Genomic DNA, 7,211 nt, shown 5'->3' with positions numbered 1-7,211 from the left:
GGGTAGTGGATTGTTTTAATCTTGGGGAAGGCAGTTTTCTCAATTTGGGAGAACTATTAGAAGAGGACCTTTGCTCTCACATAAGTAAATCAGGTTCTTACCAAGTTTTGTTTGGGAAAACTTTGAAGTCCCCATTGAGCTAAATATACATACTTTAGTCAGGATGCTAAGTGCTCCAGGTAATCTGAACCATTAAGAATAATTAAAGCAGAGGGATGTCTTTGCAAACAATTTTCCTCACTCTTTTTTATGGGTTAGGGCACAAGTATTTTATCAGGTAGGTGGTATATTGCACTTTGCCTGCAATTGTCTCTTGTTCTTCAAAAGGCCTGGGTACATTCTTTTGTAAATAGAAGCTCACTGAGGCAATGAAGACTGTAGAAAGTCAATAGCAGAGGCTACCATTATCTAGTTCTATTATGTAGAGAACTTACTACAAGTCAGGCACTAGGCTAAGAATCTGATAGTTAGTGTCTCGGTTCATCTTTTGACATGTCTGTGAGGTAAGTACTCTGTTTGCCCCAATTTGTGTTTGAATAAAACAAGACTCAGAGTGGCTGAGCTACTCTTTTTTCTTTTTTTTTAGACAGTGTCTCAACTGCTGGCTGAGTTACTCTTAAAATGTGATTTATTAGGTTGTGATTTATTACAAAAGTAACTGCAGTTTTTGAAATTAAAAGTAATGGCATCAACCCAATAGCTACTTTTGCATCAATCAAATAGCTGCTTAGCAGCAGAGCCAGACTTTCAGCTGAATTCTAGGCACTGTTAAGGGGTGTGTTAACTAGGCAGCATTAAGTGCCGTAAGTTAAGGAATATCATAGGTTAAGGAGTGATCTTCATCTCTTGCTGGAAGAGAGACACTAACAAAAGCAACTCAACTGGACTGGACTGGTCGGCCGCTGTCCTACACAAGATGTTGTTAAAGGCCGAATGCATTATTAACCAGTATGTGCTGAGCCATCAGCCTGCTGGGACCAGTGAGCAACACCTTGTTCTTGTGGATGGGGTGGGCTTCTTCCACAGGAGAAGCCATTTCCACTGTTCACTGTCTCAGAAATAGGCTGCTTCTAGAAAAGGAAGTAATGTTTGGGGAGGTGGGCCTTAGACTGGAGAAACTAGAAATTGGAGATACTTTGGTTTCATGTCCCCACTTTCCGGATATAACAAGAATCTAGCCTCTCTCATTCATTCATTACTTAGTATCTGTGGAATTATATTTCTGATTACAGGCTAGTGAGAACTTTTCTTGTTTAAGGTGACATTTTTTACTATAACTGGCATTTTGTGTTTGTATTTTTGTCAAAAACCTTTAAGATGCTGTGGCAGAAATCCAACTTAACTAGCTTATGCAGGAATGGGAATTTTTTGGCCCATTGGCCTAGAAAGGCTAGAAGCCTGGGGCTCAAATATCTCAAGCACTCCTTGCAGCTCCCCCACCCCTCTCTCCTGGCTTTGCTATTCTTTGTGCTGGCTTTTTTCTTAGGCAGATTCTCCTATGTTGTGGCAAAGATGGTCCTTGCAAATCCTAAGTTTTACTCTCTTTACAACTAACAATTCCAGATGAAGTATAAGAAAGGGCCACTTTCCTAAAACTTCCAACAAAAATCCCAGAGAGGCTTTAGGAGTGGCTTGATTTAGGTCACATACCCTCATCTGAACCAATCAGGGTTCAGGCTAATGGGATGGGGTATTTTGGCCAACCTGAGCTGGGTACCAGAGGAGGGGAGATAATGCAATTAGACAGCCCGTCCAGGCAGGTAGGTCCTGAAGGAAAATCATGTTGAACTGACAAAAAAGAAGTGTATGTCCCTTATTAAAAGAAGAAAAGGGATGACAAGAAGCAGAAAAAAGGTTAAAATGTGTTGATTCCAAAATAACCGAGGAGCCGGCACACAATTGAAAATATACCACAAATAATAGAAGTGCCCATGGTTTCTGGAAGATACAGAAACAATTCCTAGAGCTGAGGCCCTGAGAGATACAACCTGAGACGATGTCATTCCCTTCAGTACCAAGGGAGAAACAAAGGCTAGTCACAGACTGGAATTTAAGATGCAAGGGGGAAAGGTGTCCATAAAAAAAAAAAATCACAGATTTCAGGTTTGTCCTCTATTATTTCTTCTAAATTAAATTTCTATGCAGAGGATCCATATTTTTAAATATGAATGAGTTCTGAGCTAACAGCGACTACTTTCCCTAAAGCAGAATACCAGGGGATCTACATATGATCAAAGTGACATGAGTGTTTGCGTGTAATATTCAGGGTGGCCAAAGACAGAAAGAAAGTAGTGTTGGTGATGATCTTGAGATATCATCTGACTCCAAAAGTTTGTAATCAGGTCCAGCTGATATCTCAGCCAGTTGGTCTCTGGAACAGCAGCCTGACTGTGGAATCCTGTTAAAAATCAATCTTGGAGATCAAGGCAGATTTCACAGGCTATACATGATCTGGTAGTAAGCATATAAGTGACTTCGTTTCAGAATCCCTTAAAAACAGGAAAGAGCATATAGATAGGGACAACATACAAACAGAGGGAGAATGAGAAAAGGATTTTAGAATATATTGCACCTAACACCTTATTTTCACAAACAAAGAAACTTAAGAGAGGAATGTATGGAATTCTGTAAGGCACACAGTAGCCAAGGGCGTCCTTTAGCACATAGTGACCTCATCACAGAGGGGTGATCCCCACGTCTTTAGCCAAAGGACCAGCAGAAAGATGAGCTATCAGCCTGCTGATGAAAGATCCGTCTTATTTTTAGCATTTGTGGTTATCATCTTTCCTCCACAGTGCCCCAGTCCTTTGCCCATAGCCATCCTCATAGTGCTGGGAATCTCTTTCAGCAGACAAGACATCTAACGATGTGAAAAGGAACAAAAAGTCCAGAATAGGTGAGAAACACACACAGGGCTATGTAAGTGATGCAGGGGAAAGGTAGAGTGCAGGTGGCTATCTCAGTCAGCCCCTCAAGGGGCTAATCGGTTCCATAGGAAATTGTCAAAACAACTGTTTCACTGAAACTCAAACACCAGCCATCATCCCCGTTATATTGTTTTGTAGGTGCCACTCACCTTTCAACTTCAAGAGCTCGGAAACTGTATCACTTAGTTTTGAAAATATACTAATAAATACCATACCTTGCAGATTCATTTTAATCAGCCCTGTCTTGAAATAGCTGTTTACTAATTTTGCATAATATAATTAAATTCCCAAACACTATACTTAAGAACCATTAAAGATATGACTTATCCTGATGAGAGCTGGGAAATTCCAAATTTAGGATGTCTACAATCCCTGGTGTTGTGAAAATAAGATTCTCCACGAGGACAGCAAATTGGAATGAGAATTAAAGAGTACAGTTTCCCTTTTATTAAATATTATAATACATGAAGAATACAAAAGGCAGGAGGCTCAGGCAGGCTGAGAATCTGGTTCAACATTTTCTCCCCTGGTGAATCCAGTACACAAACACTGATTTTGGCATTAGGTTTCACAAGCTCCTAGCTGCAAAGGTTTACAGCAAAAGGAAGAGAGGTGTGGTGAAGTGAGTTAGTAATTTCTTCTACCTTCTAGACTACTGATTCTTTCTCTGTCATTTAATGTCTCTCCCTCCACCTCCCACCCCAACACCAAGCAGGACATCCTTAATTTCTCCCTCTTCCCGTTGCACATTTTTGACAGTCTCATGTCTGAACATTCTTATCCATCTCACGTGGCCTTTGTCCTAGTGAGGCCCTCATCGTGTTATACCTTATCTGGCTTACTGCAAAGGTCTCCCAATTAGTTTTCCACTCTCCAATATCTTTTTCCTCCAGTCTTTGCTACTCATGCTGTCAAATTAACCTCTAAGAGGTTGTATATTTCACTTCTACTACTCAAATCCCACCAATATTCTTCAAACTCATGTTGCTGGAATCCAAAATTGCAGGCCATATTTCTAATATTTTGAATGCTCCTTTACTCAAATGCCTCTGCCTCAGTCGAATTGATTTTCGTTCCCCCTAAAAAAGTAGGTTAATGACCTAGACAGTGCTTGGTACATAGAGGGGAGAATAAGAAATATTAGTTTATTCTGCTTGGGATAAAATAAAGCTATTATAGTCCTAGACCTTTGCCTGTATCTTCCCTTTTATCTAATGTACTCCCTTCTCTTAGCTGCCTGTCAAAATCTGGTCTTTTTTAAAAAAGATGAAGTTTCACCTCTTCTGTGAAGCCTTTTCTATCTAGCCATTGTGATTATTCTCCTTCTAACTTTCTGTAGCAGTTACTTCTCCATAGCACCATTTGGTTCCAGTCCAAGGGAGAAGAAGTTGCGGTATTTGCCCACTAACTCCAATCTAGCACAGGTTGAGAGCAGCTTCTGGGAACATTTGGCTCCCTGGCATATTGACCTGACCCATGCATTGACCAAGAATGATTTCAGCCCCCCACCACCCCACCCCACCCCGACCCCTGGCAATAAAAAAAAACACTCAGCCAGAAGAAAGTCTTGCAGGTCTTGCAATAGAAAGCTGTGGAAATGTAAGGGCATATTGAGGTCCCAGGAGCATGGGAGGGGCATCCTTCCATGGTGACTTATTGTAGGTAAGTACTAAGAGTTTCCCCAGGGAACCTCTTATATGTAAGATGGCCTCTTCCCAGCTCCCATGCTGTAGCAGACACCCTAACCCCTCAAAATGTCAGTGTCAGCAAGTGACTTTAAGAACCCCTTTCTCTGCCTGCTAGACCACTGGCAGGAGGCACCAAAATGCCTAGGAAGCAGTGGATTAGTATGATGTTCTGTGGAATGTCAAGATAACCAAGATCCTTTGGATTATATTCTGTCAAAGAGCAGCAAACACCACCATGGGGTGAGGCTCTGATTGAGTACAGCTGTTCATCCCAGGTGACTGGAAGCTGCTTTTGATCCTAATTCCTGGTGCAACCTGAAGGGTATATATGCCAAATAAATAGTCACATACCAAGTGCCAAAGTGTGGGATGCTATGTAGATATGTTCTAGAACATATCAACACTGATATGACACTGCATCCAGCACAGCTGCTGTGATTGGGCTACAACTTGATTAAGCTTACAGTGGTCAACCATAACTTGCCATGATCTACCTGGATTTTTTTCAAGGGCTAGGTTGGCATATTAAGTGCAGTACCCTGGGTTTATACTCTGAAGCTTGTCTACAGAATCTTTGACATCTTAATGGAGATACTAAGAATGAAAAAACACAGCTGCTTTCACCAGGGAAGAGTTGGAGACTTAGATCCACTTAGATGGTTTGATTTGGGAAAACTAAAAGAATCAACCATTGATTTACGTAAATGATAGATACCATTACTAGAAATATAAGGGTTGTGAAATGTTCTGGGTATACATTGTTAAATGGTTCAAAAGTTACCTATGTGAGAAGCAGCAAAAACTGGCGAGGTAAGGGGCTGGAACCTCAAAGTATGAAGCAAGAGCGGTGATGCAAGCCTAGGTCCTAAACTCATTCATGAGAAGTAGCTGTGGTCACTTCTGGACCAGGCTGGATAAAGCTTAACCTTGACTGTATATACTACACATGGTATTTAGACTGAATAACTCAGACTTAGGGAAATACAGTTGTGTATTTTTTTTTTTTTTTTTTTTTTTTTTTTTTTTTTTTTTTTTAGACAGGGTCTCACTTTGTCGCCCAGGCTGGAGTGCAGTAGCATAATGAGATCAGGGCTCACTGCAGCCTCAACTTCGCCAAGCTCAGGTGATTCTCCCGTTGCCTTAGCAACCCCCCCACCCCCACCCCAACCCCATACCTGGGACTACAGGCGCAGGCCACCATGCCCAGCTAAGTTTTGTATTTTTTGCCGAGATGGGGTTTCAGCATGTTGTCTGGGCTCAAAGCAATCCACCTGCCTCAGCCTCCCAAAGTGCTGGGATTACAGACAAGAGCACCTGGCCACACTTGCATATTCTGATATCATTTTTCAGTGGAGATAAAAAGTCAGGGTTGGGCCTTCCCTGGGGGACTGGTTGTTTCCACTCTCAGTCATCCTGGGAAGAGTCAGCGCCTAGGACAAGATAGAGATTATAGACAGGTTTTCAAGGACATAATACTTTGAGAAGAATATAAGCATATGAGCAGTGATTATTAAAACAAATAATTATAAGAAAAAAACAGAACTGAGTTGTCACCATTTTCATCACAAGTTTAGCTGCCCAAGCAGGTTTAGCCTGCAATCCTATGAACCAATTCCACAGAAGGGAAACACACAACCCTTATCAAAGACCCACACAACTAAAAAGCAACTGATTCATCCTGCAAAATAATTCCCAAGATGATAGAAACTATGCCAAGAAGAAATGGACTAAGGTCAAGGATAGAAGAATGAGCAAAAGAGATCAGAAAAAAAAGCAGTGGTTATATTGGCTTTACTCCTCTCAAAATGTTTGATGGAAAAGACCAACTCTCCATGGACAGTCAAGTATTTATACTGATGCTGCTGGAGGCTCTTTGAGGTTATAGTAGGTTATTACTGACCAGCTCGGGGAACTAACTTGCAGGGACAGGCCTATGTCTGCATCTTCTCTAGCCGTAACCCCCTCCTACTGCTCATAGGATCCATTAGGGGCCTGTGCAAGGCATTGGATTTCTACAATCCCATCATCAGAATGCGGAGTTTTCTCTCCATGCCTCTTAGGGAATTTTGTTTTATGACATCATTTGATTTTCAGTGTCCCATCTCCATTGATTTCCAAGGCAAATAAACCTACTAAAGCTCATTAGAAAACCAACACTTCATGCAGTTACAAAAACCACCCCTATCTATAGGGCATCTGCTCTTAGGTATTATTAGGTAATATTAGGTATTATTCTACCACCACTGGATAGATCTTAATTATTGCCAAGTTTACAATAATAAAACGTAAGTACATTATTTCAGGCTTCATATCACATTAAAAAAAGCTAAACATTACACCTGTGAACTGGTCACTTCTTTTCACAAATGTGTCTCTCTTTGCCTTTGTTCACAGTGCTGCCAAATGTTATCCTTTTGTCTGAAGCTAATGGATGTGCCTCCACTTCGTCTACTCTCAGCAGCTGTGACCATCATCTAAATGAATATAAGAATTGAATTAACGTGCAGTGAGTGCCCACAGTGTCCTGAACTATATTAAAAATGATGATTGATGGCTCTGTGGAATAAGTTCCTATTTTCTTTGGAGCTCAAAATCT

General features: G+C 41.1%; 1 long non-coding RNA gene across 1 annotated transcript; it reads right to left on the bottom strand.

Moving 5' to 3' along the window:
* Positions 1 to 3,353: 3,353 nt before the first annotated feature.
* On the bottom strand, positions 3,354 to 6,743 carry LOC129057875 (uncharacterized). Its single transcript, XR_008522655.2, has 3 exons — positions 6,516 to 6,743; positions 5,791 to 6,045; positions 3,354 to 3,509 (listed from the first exon to the last, which is right to left on the bottom strand). It is a non-coding gene; the product is annotated as an uncharacterized LOC129057875 (long non-coding RNA).
* Between the last annotated feature and the right edge of the window lie 468 nt (positions 6,744 to 7,211).

The sequence above is a fragment of the Pongo abelii genome, chromosome 11 (genome assembly GCF_028885655.2).
Source record: "Pongo abelii isolate AG06213 chromosome 11, NHGRI_mPonAbe1-v2.0_pri, whole genome shotgun sequence".
Taxonomy (NCBI): domain Eukaryota; kingdom Metazoa; phylum Chordata; class Mammalia; order Primates; family Hominidae; genus Pongo; species Pongo abelii.
Note: the sequence above shows the minus strand (reverse complement) of the source record. Positions and strands in the feature narration are given on the sequence as shown.